At 35.8% G+C, this 19,266-nt stretch overlaps 1 protein-coding gene across 2 annotated transcripts in view; it reads right to left on the bottom strand.

Annotated features, from left to right (window-relative positions):
* The window catches only part of LOC105208538 (semaphorin-5B), a 125,536-nt gene that overhangs the window by 102,559 nt on the left and 3,711 nt on the right, over positions 1-19,266 (bottom strand). For both annotated transcript variants that reach the window (XM_011178440.3, XM_011178456.3), the window contains exon 2: positions 5,088-6,293. The gene's annotated coding sequence lies outside the window, so the exon portion shown is untranslated. The remainder of the gene's footprint in view (positions 1-5,087; positions 6,294-19,266) is intronic.

Genomic DNA, 19,266 nt, shown 5'->3' with positions numbered 1-19,266 from the left:
AAATTTAAATTCAAATGTAGCTGCGAATAAACACATAGTCCTATATACATTTCTATACATGACGTAAGTACATAAGAAAGCGTGCCTAAATTCGTTTTTTATCTCAATCGGTTCAATGGCCAAATTTACTTTGCCAATTTACGTTTATTTGCTTCACAGCACATTTTCAATTAGTTTGCCACACAGTCAGTCGTTCACTAGCATTTTATCTCCAATCTTTATAGGAGCATAACAGTACAAACATGGCGAGAGATATGTGGGTACAAGTATATGTAAGTAAATTTAGCATATGTGAATACCCTTATGTGAGACTCTTATCATATTTACTACATCACCGTGATAAAATGCTTAAATAGTCAATATTAGCTTATTTTACTGTTAGAAAGCATGACTAAATTTTGTGCGATTTGTATTTTTAGTGAATCATTTTTTTAAGTAAACTTTTAATCAGTGAAAACAGCAAAGAGATAACGTTACTGGCAAACAACAAATGTGATGAATGTACAAAATTTTAGACTAAGGTATAAAGACGTCAGCAGAATGTAGTGTTTTTAGAATAACAGTAAGATTATTAGATAATATTTTTGGAATACGTCACTAATGTGGAGCGGAAGGAGTAGTCATAACTAACAATATAAGATAAGAATGTTACGAAAGGAGTGGCGAATATATTAGATAAGAATGCTAGGAGTAGCGAATCGAACAAACTATACTAGCTGCTCAAACAGACTCAATTCGCTAACTTTGTTGTTGCTTTCTAGTAATGTTTTGGAAAGAGAGCGAGTATCAATCTAAGATAGTGAGCAGGCAAATGACGAACCGAAGTCATACTTTTGTTAAGCACTGGGGAACTGGAGACTTTCCGGCCTACCATCGGCTAAGTGGGAATAATTTAAGCTAAGCACATGAAACCAAGGCAATGTTGATACTGTTTCTAGAATATTTCGGTAGCTATTATTAGATATATTACATAATTATCACTACAGATAGTTTCTAATCTCTAAACTTTCCATCGAACCAACGATAGAATATAGAGATAAATCAAGAAGAGAGGAAAATGAAAAATTTTAGAACACTTATCAAAAATTCGACTGGGTGCCAGGCCACAGGGACATCGTGGACAACGAAATCGCCAAGAGACGCGTAAAACTGTCATCTGAAAACATGATCGACGTAGGTAAACCCATGCACTGCCTATATTATGATCTAGACAAGAACTTGTTAAAAAGTTCAAAGCGCGCTGGAAGGATCTACCGGTATGCAAAACCACAAAAGTTATGTGTAAGGCGACAGATCAGCAATACACGAAGTTCTTACTGACTCTCGATAGAAGGAAATATAGGAACACGGTCGTCATACTCACTCGTCACAGTCTGTTGGCGGCGCACGCCAATAATATGAGGCTGACAGAAAGCGAAGAATGCAGGAAATGTCAAGAGCAAGGTACCAGAGAAACAATGCAACATCTCGTGTGTGCTTGTCCTGCAGGTTCAAGGCAACGGTTTCAGCACTTGGGGGCTTCACAGTACGATAATATGTAAGAGAAATTCTTTTGAAATTCGGGTCAAGCGCAGACATCCTAATGAATGACTACTTCTCATTGACTACGTGACTGCACTCCATCTGGCATCGCAAAAGAACCAGAATTGGTCTATGTGTGACTCATTGGCCTACCAGATTAACCTAACCTAACCTAACACAAATTTTCGTTTATTTCTAGCATATATCATCCCCAGAAAATATATATTTGGAACTATTTACTGTAACTGCAATATTTGGTAAATAATATCATCAGTCTTTAGTCGCTATAAAATGTAATACAAACCGTATATCTAAGTTTCTCCACTATAAATCAATAACTTCCTACACAAAATTACTATAAATCGTAAATAATTGTAAATACATATATGTAGTTGCACAGTCGTCTTCAAGCCTTCACTCACCGACGACGACTTGATCGCCCGAAGAAAGGTGTGTCGTTTGCCGCCATTAGCATTAAAACATTTACCACCGACACTTTTTCGACGTCTTCAGCCAATTTGTGGCCAATTGTTTGGTATTGCATAAAATCCGCCGACAAGCGCTGCCAACTGTCGGTTTATATGTACGTACATATGTACATATATATATGTAGATATGTATGAAGCCTTACTGCAACGCTTGGCTGACTAATTGACTAAGTGACTGGCAAATCGCACAGCTGACTAACAATCTAAAATGCACGACGCGCTCTTCCTGCAACATTGACTAGTTGACGATCTAACGCTTGAATTGACTGCTATTAACACTAGTTTAAGTGTTTTGTTTTTTCTTTCGCTCAAACCTCTTCTTTCGATTCCTACAGCTAACTGATCGCCTCCTACCCCATCTGCGCATGCGCTCGTGTGCACAATATTATTACGTTCGCCATGCAATGCACATGCGCCATATACGCTTATTGCCACTATTGTTTATAGGTACTCGTTTTGCAGCTATCTGCCTACGCGGCAGCCAAGTTGGCAGCCTGCACCCCAGCATACATACATACATACACAGTTGGATGCATATCTTTCTTTGACTATCTTGTCAGCTGCTGTTGCTGCTCTTGGTGTGGCGGCAGTTGCAATTGCAAATCGCTATAGTGGGCAATATTATTGAGCAATGCAAGCAGCATGCATGCATAAGTCTCTCATATGCTACCATCCAATCGTCCAATCATCAGTTCCTCCATCTATCCATCCAAGCAATGCTTCGACGTTTGGCTGATTGGTTGCGTATCTGCTCGATCTGACTGCGGTTGATGTTGTAAACTCAGCCTACATACGTATAGCATTTGTTGTTGTTGAGTGTTTTTTTTTGTGCCACACAATTGTTTATTTGTTGCACTGATTTTCCATTTAATTTTTGCTATTCTCCATTTATTTCAGCCTGATTGCCTGATTTCGCATGTGCATAAAGTAAATATGTTTCTTCGTTCATTCGTCCCTTTAATAGTGTGGCAAATTGTTTGTCATCTGCTTCGTTTTACTTTGCCTTTTTGTCAGCTTTACGCTCCTTTTGATATTGTGGCCCTATCTTTGGCGTTGTCTTGCCGCCCATGAAAATGTCATATTCACATTGTTATTAAGGTGTTTCTGTTTTCTGTGTTCTTATTATCATAAACTGGTTGAAATTATTGAACTGCAACATGTTTAGCTTGTTTGTAATGCTTTAAGTGGTGCTGGGAATGTTTTAAAATAAACTTTACTTGTCTTCCCAACCTTGAAATGTAGTTTAATGGTAGTATGAAGATTTAAATATAAAATGATCTTGTTTGAGTTCGCACGATCAGTGACCTTCATATATTCCTGGAGCATTGGCCGATCATATTTTTATGATCGTTATAGAGTGTACTTTCCTTAATATATTCTATATTTAATAATATCAAAGCGAAAATCTTTTAGAAATAAATCAAATCCTCGAACAAATTTTATCCACGTCGTTTTTTCTTTTATTTGACTAGGTTCAAATATTTCAAGAACTATATATACTCCCAGAAGTTAAGAACAAATCGATTTATGTACAGCTTCCATTAAAATATCAGAACCATATCAAACCCTTCGACGGATATTAATAAACAGAGCCTGATTAAGAATTCTTAACTTTGAATTAGTCACATATAGTCCTATACTATATGTTCTCGACTATAAAAAGCTCTGAGCAAATTCCTATTAAACAGTGCAGTGGCTTATACTGGTCGAATAAAGAAGAGCTAAGGAGAGATCACATTAGATATTTAATTTATGGAAATATATCTGTATGTGCTTATAGTTTATATAATAACTGCTCTTTATTTACGAGAGACTGACTTGATTTAAGTCGAGAAATAGATAATCCTTACATAGCTTATGTCCGACTAATGCGCTTAATGTGATCCTGCATCAACGACCTACCTTTAGACGAAAATGGAGAAGTGGCATAACAGGTGAGGAAGATACCATCTCAGTCTATACCGACGGGTCCAAAATGGACAGCGGATTAGGCACGGGAGTATATTCCGATGATCTGGACAATTCTCTCTCTATCCGTCTACCGAACTCGGCTAGCATCTTCCAAGAGGAAGTACTGGGCATAAAGAAGGACTACAAAGCTCTATTGAGCAACTACGAGAGGTTACATAAAGCAACAATATACACAGATAGCCAGGCGGCTCTTCTGGCCTTGTCGTCGCCCATAAATAATACCGCATAGTTCTTAACAGCAAGAAGGCACTGAGCTCACTAGAGGACAAGCTCCACCTAAACTTGATCTGGGTTCGCGATCACAGAAACATTTGGCAAAGGCAGGAGCATTTCTAAACGAATCCGAGGTTGAGTTAATACCAAGTCCGCTAGTATCGATCAGGAGAGAGCTCAATATATAATTTCAACAATTAGCAAATAACAGATGGTAAAGTACAACAAAATGCAAAATCACTAAACAGATATGTATATGACAAGAAAATAACTAACGACTTATTAAATAGGTCCGGGAACTAACCTATCAGACTAACTGTTAACATAACAAGGTATTGGCCATTTGGAGAACATGCGTTGAAATTAGGTATGCCCTACAATAACATCTGCCGAGGGTGGGCAATTTTCCACTTTCTCTGTGAATGTCCAGCCCTATCACAGATCCGACCCAGAACACTTGGAATACATTAAGCATCGAATCTTGAATTGATGTCTACAAAAAGCATATCGGACATTAATAGATTCATCGAAATCAGAATGGATTAAATTAGAAGATGAAACGTGATAATCTACGCCTAACTAAGTTTGTATAGATCTTATAGCTTTCAAAAATCTAATAAAACGATTGCTGAGATTAATCCTTCTCAAAATTTGGAGAATTTTGAGTTCAAAAATATTTTTATATATTTTTTCTTTTTTTATAAAATTAAAACACATATTTTTATATACAGTATTCAAAAAAATCGGCTATAATCGCTTAAAGCGGTTCCTACGCCAAATATATATATATATTCAAAAAAAAAAAATTATGAAAAAAAAAAATTAATTTGAAATATGAAGGGAATATTGTAATATATATTTTAAATATCTAGTAGAAAATTATTTTCCACTTACCTTTTAAAAATCCTCTATTAAGCTTCTTGTCTTTAGTGGTTTATATTTTAGAGTTTAATAATAATTGCAGCACTTCGAAAACATTTTATATGTAAAATGTATTTGTTTAAACTCACAGAGAATATAGAAGAAGATTGTCGGTGTATTAAACAGTTTATTTAACACTTATTTATTCGTGGATTAGTGCGTTTCTCTTTAAGAAATTATAAACTTTTATTATTAGTTCCACACTTTAAATGCACAGTATGAACTCACAAGAAAAAATTCGCACGATTTTAATTGATCGTTCTAACTTTTTTATTTGAAGCGAAAAAAAGTATTTTTTTTTTATTAATAAATTATATTTTATGCGATTTTAATTATAGGTTTATCACATTTTTTCTAAAACTTTTTTTCCTGTTATTCTATAATATCCGCATACAAGAAAAACACGCGATAGCCACTCTTTCACAAAGCCAACAACAAATAATAAAATAAATAATTGTCAGCACGCCAGAAAACGCGAATTCGTCAGTGAGTTAGAAATTCATAAGCAGCAGTAGTAGTAGTTAATAATGTGCAGAAACACTAATGAACTTAGCAAATGTGCGGCGCGCCGATTGACCGGTTTCTTATATTATTTCTAAATTCTTCGAATGAATGAAAAATTACCGCACATAACTGAGCGCAAAAAATATAACAATAATTTAAGTTGAAAATTTTATTAACTCCTTACGTTCGTTTTGTGAGTTATGATTCGCACTCCGATTTGTTAAAGCTTAATCAAGCTGCACTCAAAAACAATTTCACACACAACCGTTTGACAGTGAATAAACGCTTATTAGTATTAGTTTTTAATTCACAAACAATTCATAAATATTTAATAGAGTTTCAGATTGTTCGCTTGTAATTTATTATTCAAATTTATTCCATTGCGCTCCAATATTGTTTGTTAGTAAAAAAAGCTCGTAATGTGTAAACAATTTGTATTTGTATACCGACAAGAAAGCGCGCGCTTCAACCGATCGCCAACGAGACTACGTCACACAAACGAAAGAGTCAAAACGAGACTGAATTCAGCGCTTTGCGAAACTTTACAACTCACTCTGTTGTCGCGATCACTGGCGGCCGTTGGAGCGAGTTGTTGGCGAATGTGGAGCCAGTGTGGAGATGCGAGCGCCATTGCTGTGATCTGTTGAGATGTTGAATGTGAGCACAATAGGGATGCTGGTAAAAATGAGAAAAATGCAAGAAAACAAAAATTAAAAATCTGAAATTAGTAAGACAACTTAAACATCTATATAAATGTGTTTTAAATATAAATAATATTTTCAGAAATCTGTGATTTTCAATATTTTTACAAAAATAGATAAAAATAACAATTGGTTAGACTTCGAGAGTTTAGAAATAGAAAAAGAAGCATAAGAAGTAGATTTACCGCCCGTTTAAAATAGATACACGAATTGGGTCCGAATAATTTACATTAAGATCCAAGGTAACCGTGAATCAGTGGACTTGTAGATTACTATTTGAAGATAAAAATCTTAAAGCGATGTTCCGTAAGGTCAATATTGTCTAAGAAGCGCTTATAAACTTACCATTTGAATAACAGAGTAATAAAGTTAACTAGGTCACAAGTAATATAGTTAAAAACGTTTCTCTCTTTGAAACCTCAGATCCCTCATCTAAAAAAATCACTTAATTTTAAGCTTTCAAATAACTTTGCTAGGGTCAAGCACTGGTCGATTAAATCGATTTTTTTATATCGATCTTGGACATTTGTGTCAAAACACAACAAAATATTTGTAGAGATCTGTTTGCATCCCAAATTTATTCTCAACTGAAAATGTCACTTTTTGAGCCGAATTTTCGACAATTGAGGGAATGTCTCTAGGATCAAGCACTGGTCGATTAAATCATGTTATATCGATCTTGAACATTTGTGTTAAAATTAACACATCAAAATATTTGTAGAGATCTGTTTGCATCCATTTGGGGAAAATTTTGCTTTTCTTTTTTAATTCCAAGAAAAGTGCTGGTGAGGCTCTTCGACATTTGTAACCGTTTTTATATAAAAAAAAGCCTTCAATTTAGAAAAAAACGGCGGAAGCAAAGTTGTAGTCCAATATTGGGTAAGCTTTTACATCCCTAACCAAGAAATCTCCAAAACACAAACTTGGATCATACAATAAGTGATCAGTGAGTAAACATCAGCCGCTGAGAGGAGTATAAAATAAAAGTTGTAAACACCTGAACCGGTTGTTGACATAAGTTGGAGTCATAGTGGAGTAAGAAATTTTGCAAAATTTAACATACACAAGCAACCGGCCTTCTTAGCACCATATCTCACACTCTCCCGCTTGCTCTCTCTCTCTCAGCGCATTAGAAGCACTTTGGACCACTCACTGGAACTATAGAAAAAAGTTGTGCAGATCGACGCTCACGGGTGGACAAACAACTCCCACCCGCACTAACAATGTGTGCTCTCTCTTGTTTTTGTTTTGCTTTTGTTTCAGTGTACACTGTCTTTCTAACTGCAAAGTGGTTCAGGCAAACTCATAAATGCCGTTTGGAGCTTGTACGAGTGGCAGTGGAGGTAAAGTCACATAGAACCAAGACACCAAGTAAATGATATTTAATTAAAGTATGGCAGTGTGTGTTTGGGTTGTTAGGCGACAACGGCGTTGAGGTCGTTCGTAGACACTAAAGCAAGAACACGAAATCAAAATAAAATGTGAAATAAAATTTGAAATCAAAACAACAACGCTAAATACGTCAAATTGTAGGGCTCTTAGTGGTTTGTTTGGGCTGTTGTTATTGTTTTGTGGCGTTTTGTTTTGCTTTTAAATCTTACACAATGCGTTTGAAGCTTTTTTTCGGTGGCCTGTGTGTCTTCTGCAACTCAATGCAACTAAGCCCCACGCATTTTACGATTCCTTTTTAACGTTCTTCTAACACGAAGTAAAGTAGAAAGTAATAATAAAAGTACATACATTCAAACATACAAGTATATCAAATGGTTTTTTGAACTCTTGAACCCCAATGGTTCTTAAAACTGTTTTATTTGTTATTTATTTTCTATTTATTTACTTTTCTGCATTGTGTGTGCAGTTATCGAACGTGGGCAACAATATAATTAATTTGATGCCTTTAAATGCTGCTGCCAATAACGAGCCTCACCCAGCCCAGCAACCAGCTGCTAGCAAGCAGCCCTTCCTCTAACAAGTTTTCCTTGAAGTCACTTTTCTTCTATCTTTCTTTTACATTTTCCCAGTTTTTTATTACTCTTTTGTCAATAGACAATTGTGTGGCCCTTATCAAAAATAAATTTTGTCTTTTTCTACTTGTATGTGGTACATAGTAATACTGTCGACTTGTTAGAAACATTTTCTCGTGGGAGCTTATGTACCGGCTATGCTTAACACCTGGAAAATTCTTAAAAGTCAACAGAAATATTTACTTTTTATTTTCTCCAAGATAACGTCATCCCACCGTTGGTGTTTCTAAAGTTCTAGATTATTTCCTCTTTCACTGCTCGAACTTATTTGCATATCACTTTCGATTAAAAGAAATTTCATTAGTTTAAGTGTTCTTTTATCGAAGTACATGTCAAAATCGTCATAAAAATCACCCCACATATTTTATTCGAACTCTGAATGTATGTATTTACATATGTTAATTATCTTAAACTGTCTGTCACATTTGCCTTGGAGGTCTAGATCACATATATTCACCTATTCTTCATTTCACTCTACCTTTTTGTTATTATTTGCCATAAAAATTTTAATACTTTCGTTAGATAAACATAGTTTCTATGCTTTTATGAGTATTCACCTTCAAGATTATTATGTGATAATATGCTAACTAACCAACTTTAATAGAACCGTTACTCTTCTATACTATCCATATTATTTTTAAGAACTATATCAAGTAATTTGATACTTCCTAATAATAAATTATTAGATATCTTTCTATTTGATATGATTCTCCTAACCTAATTTAGGATTACAGTACAAAAATAGATGGCAATTACCGTTAAGGATCTTTCTCTTTTTGTAGAACTATGTTTTAACAAAATTGTGTGAATTTTACTATGGTTTCAAGAGACCTTAGACTCTAGGGTAGAGTATTTTGATTGAGAAATATCTCAAAATTGTGGACTTAATGTATAAAATAATTTCAACGGTTAACAAAAATAAACTATATTTGATTATTAGAAACCATTATTTGAAATTTTTTTTTTAATTATTTAAAATTCACTTTTTGATATTTAAAGACTTTTTAAATTATCAAATTTATGTTCCTATAAGTAAATTGCAGTTAGAGACCACTAACCAACCAGACGACTAAAATAGAACGATAAATTGGGTATAAATTGCAACCAAAAATCATTTAAATACTTTGAAGGCTTTATAAAAAACTATTTTCAAATGAAAATTGTCTATCCCTAAGCAGCTCAGTATGCTTACGAAGTGTGATAAAAAAATAACGGGAATTTTAAAATTTCCAATTGTCAAATTTTGTTTCATATTTTATTTTGTTTGTATACATGTAGTACGTTACAATTTTCAAAATTGCTAACTTTGTCTGAAGCAGTCCCTAAGTTTCGACGTATTTTTATGAGCTTGACGATTTTCGTATGTTAAAAGCTCAGACTTCGTTGATTGTACGTGAATTCTTGGTCCAAAACCAATACTTTAACGTTGCTCCATCCTCCATATTCACAGGACATGGCCCCGTGTCAGTACCTATTATATAAGGGCCGTTCTTTTACAAGCATACGAACAATCGTTAAAAGAGCTATAGGCTAACGCAAAAAACTACTTTGAAAATTGTTTCGCCGAAAGTGGATTATTTTGAAGGCAACATTAATATATACGAATAATTTTTTTTACAAAAAACAAAAATTCCCGATATTTTTTGAACACATCTCATATACTTTTTATACTCTCGCAGTTGCTAAAGAGAGTATTAAAGTTTTGTTCACATAACGGTGTTTTTGTAATACCCAAAACTAAACGAATTAGATATAGGGTTATATGTACCAAAGTGATCAGGGTGAAGAGTGGAGTTCAAATCCGAATGTCTGTCTGTCCGTCCGTCCGTCCGTCTGTGCAAGCTGTAACTTGAGTAAAAATTAAGATATCTTGATGAAACTTGGCACACTTATTTCTCTTTCTTTCGAAAATGAGCAAAATCGGACCACGGCCACGCCCACAAAATAGCGAAAACCGAAAACACATAAAGTGCCATAACTAAGCCATAAATAAAACTATAGAAATAAAAATTTGGTATGAAGGGTCGCACTATGAAGGGGCATATTTGGATGTAATTTTTTTGGGAAAGTGGGCATGGCGTCGCCCACTTATGGGTCAAAAACCATATCTCAAGAACTACTCGACCGATTTCAATGAAACTTGGTTTGTATTAGTTTCCTTAGATCCCAATAATATGTTATGAAAGTAGGCCAAATCGCTTCACAACCACGCCTACTTCCTATATATCAGAACTTTGAAGTCGATCTAAATAGTTTACTTTACAATATATAAAGTAAGCACAAGTGAAGATATCGGTGCAGAATTTTGCACAAATACTATGTTAATAGTGTGGCAGCCCATTCTAAAAATCGCCGAAATCGGACCATAGGTTTTTAAGGCCCCATATATCGAACACGAGGACCTCGGTGCTTCTAACCTAATATTATGGTTTCCAACTTTCAATGGACTTTATACAATATATATGACGAATATGTGGGTCAAATTGTGTATTATATAATATAAATAAAGTTAAATAAATAAATTGCGAGAGTATAAAATGTTCGGTTACACCCGAACTTCCCCCTTCCTTACTTGTTTACTCATATTTCCGTTTTTAAAATCCATATTAATAACTAATTAATGCTGAAGTTCCATAAGTTTTTTTTTCAAAAAGCATAAATTCCCGTTATTTTTTGAATACACCTCATATACATTCCTTTTAACTCACATTTCCGTTTTTGAAATCCATATTAATAACTAATTAATGCTGACGTTCCATATATACCAACCAAATCAAGGCCAGACATTCTTCTATACTTAAACTTAATAGAATCTAATAGTATAACCGCATTTCTCTAACTATAAGTATACATACGAGTATGTATAAATGTCAATTCACCTTTAAGAAGTAAGTGGAAGTGTGTGGGTATACAATAATATATGGTATCAAACCACCCACGTAACAGCATTTTGAACCGATAAATAAAAGTGCATTTAAGGTGATTAACGAGAACAATTCATTAATTCATATACATAGAGGTATACCTACATATGCCTTGAGGTCAACTAAAGTGATAGGCAAATCATTAGAGATAATTTAAAGCGCGAAATGCATTGATGTGATTAGAGTAAAATAATAAAAAAAAATCAAAGAAAATGTAAACTAAATTGTATGCTATGTGGGCTCACTTGTGTTTGTATGAGCGTTAATATATGTAACTGGTTGACAATTAACAAAGACACCCACTTTGTTAGGTTTATTAATATTTTATTATTATTTTTTGCTTTCTTACTTTTTGTCCACAAACACAAATTGCGGCTGCAGCTGCGACTGCAAGTGGGTGTTCCCTTGAAAGCAAGAAAACCAGGAAAAAAACATCGGTATATTCATATGCATATAAATGTATGATTATTCGATTATATGCATTTACACCGTGTGGCACATCTCCATTACGCAGAAAGTGCAAGCATGACAGTAAATGCATGTGTAGGTATGTATGTAAAGCGCAGTGCATTAAAAAAGCCACACCCAAAGCCTATAAGCGCACACAAAAAAAGCACGTAGCAAGAAATATGGTTAGTTGAAAGGATCATTGGAGACCTCACTCAAGGTTTCTAAAAAGGATAAAAAAGTATTTTTCGTATTATTAAAGCTTGCCACGAACCACAACATGACAACCCATAATCAGCATATACGAAATAAGAAGGCAGCAACAGCAACAGCAGCAGCATCAGAACAACAATAACAGCGAAAAACTTGCATGCAACAGAATTGAAAAAGACAGCGCGAGGAGTGAAAAACTGAAACGACAATTCATCCTGAGGGCCCAAAGTGTTGCGACGATTGAAACATGAGCCAGCTCGCTGCAAAGCGCCCAGCATCAATCGGCTGCCAGTGAAGAAATAAGGCAAACAAAATTAAAAAAACAAGAAAGTTGAAAAAACCAACAGCAAACACAAATGCAATGCTAAGAAAAACACCAACTACGAGACAGACTTCAATTGCAGTGTAACAGCAGCTCAAAGCAACGACTTCGCGCAAAAAAAATCGCAAAGAAAATCAAGCATTGACGATGTTTATAAAGCCACGAACAGGGTGGACTCAGCGCATGCAACAAGTCGCTGTTGCTATATGAATACATACATACAGTTGATGTTATGTTATTTAAAGGAATTGAATTTCATGAATAAATGCAGCAACAACAATAAAAAATGTACTAAGCAGCAACAACTTCAAAATCAAAATAACAACAGCAACAGCACAGCAGCGAACGGATTGGAAAAATAAAAACATTTGCACTGCTGGCGACAAGTTTCAAGTATACAACAACAACTACAATGTAAAAAGAATACAAAAAGTCGCTCAGCAACATGTAGCTAGTAAGTCCGCAGAGGAAACAGCAACTTTTTATATTGCAGCAACAAATTGTCAATGCCCGGCCAGATGGTTGTTGCACAAAGTCAAGGGCAAGCCAGAAATTTGAGAGAAAACGAGGAAGACAGATAGATCTATTGTCAGCAGTTAGACGAAGAAAGACATCGTAACACCTTTAAGCTTTAGAGATCGATCTGAGAGAACAGCTGACTTTAGAACTGAAAGTTGTATGTAATATAGTTCAAATAATTCAAAGTATACAATTGAATAATCTACAGAATCTTTATCTTTTCAAACAATCTTCTCAGATTCGATCGATTCAGACGTACATTGATACCACACTCTTTCAACACCTATTGACTGCGAGATGAGATCTATCTGTGCTGACAACCAATATAAGAGCTGAAAGATTTATTCAAAATAGTTCAAATAATTCTAAATATTGAATTGAATAATCTAAAGAATCCTTTTCTTGTCAAATATTGTTTACAGATTGGACCGATTCAGAAACACATCACTCACTTTCAAAACCTTTTCATTACGGTGCTCAAAAATGCTTTGAAGACTCGAGAGCAAGCACTTCGGAACTTCGAAAATATTCGGAGAAACTCCAAAAAGTCCAAAATATACCCCTATCTCTCCAACAACCTTCAATCTAACTGATATAAATAGAGGTTGTAGCAACAAAGAACTCACTCACTCGCCGAGCAACATGTCGATAAAAACATGGACTGAAGCATCAGCAACATGCTGAGGTATTAAAGGCAATGTAGAAAGCCGAAAGGCAGCGAACACAAAAAAAACCAAGAAATGCATTAAAAGCATAAATCTGTACTTAAGTGTATGTATGTATGTGCTGCGGCAAAAAAGAAGCAAATAAAAGAAGCTTATGTAGTTCAATTTATTGGATGCTGGACAGCCTGTTGGTGGTAACATGATGCAGGTAGAACATCTTAACATGCATGTATGTGAGCCTCAAACTTCGAAGTAAGTCTACAGAGAGCGCTCGTAAAGAATATACTTACCAAAGCAGTGGTGATTGTTGGACCACAGAAGAAAACAATAACAACAATAAACCACTACAAGTAAAGAAAAGAAACACAGAAAACAATAAAATACGAAACAACGAAAACTCGACAGCGAAGCCATGCTACGAAGAATACTAATAAGAACAACGACAACAACAGCAACCACAATGAAAACAAGTATTAAGCAGCAGTTGCAGGTCGAGAAAACGAATAAAATGCGCTTAATTCAATATCGCGCGATCTTAACACGAGCCATAGCAGCTGAGGCAGCAGTCAGCTTGTGGTTCAAGCGAACAAGCAAACTACAAACAGCTGGTACATATCATACGGACAACGAGCGCTCGGCAGCAAAACTGTGGACGTACTACTGTGGAGTATGATAAATAGGAAGAGGAGCCACAGTAGCTGAAACAACAGCCAAAGGGTAGCAATAAGTTGTAAGCTTAAGGACCGGTTCTCAACTGAGTTTGATTGGATCTTTGCTCAAACCTTATACTTTGCAGAGGATTTTAGAATTGGGTATATAAGAACGACTGCTGGTCAAGTATCGAGTTTAGCCAGTTGGACGACGTCTTACTTCAGAAAATTTCCTTAAACGCTGCTTAATTCGACAATAATTTATTAGAACTTTACGCAGAACCTTTATCCTGAGAGATCTCAAGTTTCGACTTTTCTAAATTTAATCTTACCCCTGACTAGCAATAATATAATAGATTTCCCTTCAGTCTAAATCGACTTATTTTATTCGTTGCAGTACCAAGACCGGTACACATTCCATTTTCCGTGAATCCAGTTGAAAAACACTCCCAAGCACTGTAGCCCTTATCTTGCCCTTAGACCGTATAATATATAAGTACCCAGAAATAAAATATGGCCACTTAGTTTTACTATTGCTTGTACTACACAGTTCACTGCCTCCTTCTGATCACCAGCAATACACGGTTGGTGATCGTTTAGTCGATCGTGGCACGCATGCTGTATGCAACCAATAACAACGAGAGCAATGACAACAGACTCCGAAAAAAACAAAAAACAATAATAATCAAAGCAAAAAGTGCTAGAATTGCACGCAAAGCATAAAACGCACGTACCTACTTGAAGCTGTTGCAAGCAGGCACTTGGTACACGTATAATGCAACTTCATGTCGAATTGCAGCAGTGCAGCATGCAACACAATACTTTTGTTGATGTTGTGAAGCTGTGCAGCAAAGCCATATAAATGGGGGTATACCTTGAAGAAACTCGGAGTATAAAATACCAAGAGTGATTATTTTAAGTCAATGGCGTGAACTTAGAACCAATTTCATGAATAAACTAAAGATTGCAATCATTCAAAAATATATAGTGGCGCTATATCTATCTGACTATGCAACAAGCATAATCCAATCGGTATTTAAATATAAAACCAAGACGAAGATAATATCATTAAAAAATACTGTCTCACTTGTTTGCTGATCTCTTAATTCTCATCTATGCCCGAAATAAAAAACCACCCAGATCAAACGTACCTCCTTACAGCATCAGTACTATTCTTAACCTTAAAAATTTCTTTTCTCAGTAGAAATATAATACTACGACGCCTCTGCTTGTAAAATTATCCTCCTATTAACACTTTCAACTCTTAATAAAGCAGCAAGTGTATTAAGAATTCCTGTACGTACAGTAATTATTACAACGTCAACACGTATTTCCATATATCAACATATATAAACAAACATGGCCCCTCAAAACTTAAACAAACCTGATCTCATTTTCCCCTATTAAATATGAGACAAACTACCCCCTCATAATGTAACCGTAGTCTTGTAAAATGTAAACAAATCTTACCTGATATGTTTAATAAAAATTCTAACAAAATCGACTTAAAACTCGTCCCCTACTTCGCCTCATGTGACCCTTCAAAATTTAATGAAACCTGACCACACATATCCCCTCCAAATCCAAACACAAACTGTAAAAAACTGACCTGATGTCATCCTTCTAAACATTAATAAATCTGACGACACGTAGCTCTGTAAAAGGGAAACGTCACGATACCCCCTCAAAATATAATCAAACCTGTCCTTACCCGACCCTTTAAATTATAAACATACCTGATCATACGTTATTCCTAAAATTCCATCAAATCTGACCGCACTAGACCATTTAAAACCTTCCATATATAAACAACATCACATGACTCCGCAAAATATAAGCAAACCTTCGCCAAAAGTTATTAAACTCATCCGAAATGTAAACAAACATTGTCCAAAAATCATTGACCTCGGAAAAAAATATTAACAAACCCCGACCTTTCAAAATATAAGGCAACCTATTAAATATATATAACATCACTTGGCACAACACTTTGTAAACAAACCCAACATCACGCAACTCCACAAAACATAAACAAACATCCCTCAAATTGTAAGCAACCCTGACTTTACCCGACCCTTTAATATATGAACTAAATCACACGTTATACCTCAAACTTCAACCAAATCTAACCTAACCTCACCTGACCCTTCAAAATATAAAACCTTCACCAAAGGTCTTTAACCCCAACCGAAATGTAAACCAACCCCGGCCAAAAGTCAATGACCTCGACCAAAAAGTAAACAAACCCTGACCAAAGGTCAATGACCTTGGCCAAAAGGTAAACAAACCCTGACCTAAGGTCAATGACCTCGGCCAAAGGTCAATGACCTCGACCAAAAGGTAAACAAACCCCAGCCAAAGGTCAATGACCTCGACCAAAAGGTAAATAAACCCTGCCAAAGGTCAATGACCTCGGCCAAAAAGTAAACAAACCCTGGCAAAGGTCAATGACCACGACCAAAAGGTAAACAAACCCTGGCAAAGGTCAATGACCTCGGCCAAAAAGTAAACAAACCCTGGCAAAGGTCAATGACCTCGGCCAAAAGGTAAACAAACCCCGGCCAAAGGTCAATGACATCGCTCAGAAGGTAAACAAACCCTGGGGTCACGTGATGTCAGGTTTGTTTACGTTTTGAAGGGTCACGTGACGTTAGGTTTGTTTCCGGTATTTGGGGTCACGTGATGTCTGTTTTGTTTATATTTTATGGGATCACGTGAGGACAAAGGCGTAAAGTTTGTGTATATTTTGAGGGTTACGTGAGTTCAAATTTTGAGGAGTCATGGTGAGACGAAATTAGGGATTGTCGGGTTAATCGGTCCATGAACTATCTCAGTTTGATATACTCAATTTTATCATTAATGTTGTTTGCCGAACATATTTTTGTTAAATGGAATAAAAAAATATTCGATCTATTGAATCTCCTACAGGAACATTATACATTTCCAATGCTGTGTAGATTTATTTCATTTCGGCACTTCGATCATTCCTTCATTAAATTGTAGACAAGTCAATGCAGTCCATTTGAAGCAAGATTTTCATCTCGTTTTGCACTGCACTTCTTTCGAATTTTACAAACATTTCGGCGGTGTCGTATTGCAAATCCTCGTAATATTCTATATTCTCTTGGCAAACTCATTTCTTTGCAGAATATTTTTTATTTACCACACGCTCCATCTCAGCTATGCCAGCATGCAAACAGCACTATTTTCCTTGGAAATCGCACAAAGCATTGTTGGCTGTCTGGAGATTTCACCTTTTTTTGTGCTCTAAGATTTTATGCTGGTGGCAAAAGGTTTTTGCAAAGCACATTTTAATAGACAATTAGTTGTCTGAAAAAGAGCTACACACGAGGTATGTATAGTATGTCTGGAAAAGGGGCGCACCCAGCTGGCTACTGTGCCAGACCGTTTATCAAATTAATGTTTGTATTGTGTTCTTTACAACACATATTTGTCATTAGTGATTCGTCCATGTGGCCCTTTTTCTTACAAGTTAACTAACAAATGTGTCGCATGGGTGTGCCGCCAAGACGGTGTGACCAGTAGTCGTCGTCGTCGTCGTCGGGTGGCCGTAAGTCATTTGTCATTTGAGAGTATTTACTAAAATTCTTCTATTATTAGGGGTGTGGAGAACTCTTGATTTTGTGGGAATGTTTAGAGTTAAATAGGAAATAATTTAGTTGAGAATGTCGATACGCTTGAGTTACTATTATTTGAAAATGTTTATGGAATATTAGCAATGGTTTAGTGTTTGAATTAGAGATCGTGGGAGACGAGTAGGTTTTTTTTTTTAGAAAATGTGTAATCTAACGGCTTAACTATTTGGACTGAATCCATCATTATTAGGTCAGCGATTGGCTCCCCAAAAGCTTGTTAAATGTACGAAACTTTCTCGAGATCTTTACAATAAGAATAAATAAGAGCTTTTCAGGAATTGTATGTATATTTTGTTGAAACACTGACCGAGGATCTTTCCCTCTAGGTGTATAGACGAACAATCATCTACAAATATTTGAACAGAGATCCTACCGTATCTTTAAAGAATGATGTTCTGGAGAAAGGAATGCGATTCGAACGAAATGGATTCTTCGGGTTTCAAGAAACTTTTTTAGTTTCAAAAACTGTTTAGGACCATTCTTGGGTAAGAAGAAGAAGCAAAATGAAACGATCCACTACATTTCAAATGCTATAAGTGCAGTCTAAAGCAGTCTTCACCGGTTCGAGTGCTCCAACCTCCCTCAAAACTCACTTAAATTGACAAAAAAAACAACAACAACGCCGATGATTGCATGCAATCTGTTAGTAGGCCATTTGGTTTTGCGAATTCCCTTGAGCTCATAAGCGACAACTCGGTTATTGCACACCGGTGTACCGACACTAAATGCATACAAATATTTACTTTATAGCACAACTGTACAACTGATTGTTGCATGCAACTTTTTATTGCAATGCAGTTGTTGTTGTTATTGTTATTGCTCCCGCTGTTCTGTGTATTATAAGAACTCTTGTTGTTGTTTTTTTTTTGCTTGAATCCTTTTGATAGCAATGTTTTCATTGCAACATTGCTAGTTGTTGTTGTTGTTGTTTTTGTATTCATTACAATTCATTAGTGTTGTGCGTTATTTGTTTTTATGTTGTGCGCGTATATGATTTCTTTATTCCCGCGGCACTGCGACTGGCACAATTGAAGGCGTATTGTTTGTTGCCGCGTAAATGTCGACGTTCTGTCAATGTAGATCTGTATGTTTGTATTTATATATGCCGCTATACCAGCAATAGTTACGCGTTATTTGTAAAGACAATGCGAAGACGGTTGAAGCAATGGCGATGACGTTGATGAAACCACCGGTCAATTGCCTACAAGCGACGTGCGGCAATGGGTCGTAATGGAGGCGCATGCATAAGATCTATACAACAGCCGACTATCAAACAGACAGACAGACAACTGGACAGCTGAGTGTAGTAAGTACGGACTACAAAAAGCATATAAAAAAGAATGATCTACACATCCACCAAAGTTGCCATACTATGCCTGTGTTGCGGTGTTATACTTGCCCACAATACAAATGCAGCATAATCGCAACCTTAAAGAACTAGCTGAAGCTACATACACATGCGCTTCATTCTTATTTGTCTGTCTGTCTGGCATATATCAGCTATAAGCTGCGGTCTTTTGTGAAGTC

The sequence above is a fragment of the Zeugodacus cucurbitae genome, chromosome 4 (assembly GCF_028554725.1).
Source record: "Zeugodacus cucurbitae isolate PBARC_wt_2022May chromosome 4, idZeuCucr1.2, whole genome shotgun sequence".
Classification (NCBI taxonomy): Eukaryota; Metazoa; Arthropoda; class Insecta; order Diptera; family Tephritidae; genus Zeugodacus; species Zeugodacus cucurbitae.
This window is presented reverse-complemented; position numbering and strand designations above follow the sequence as displayed.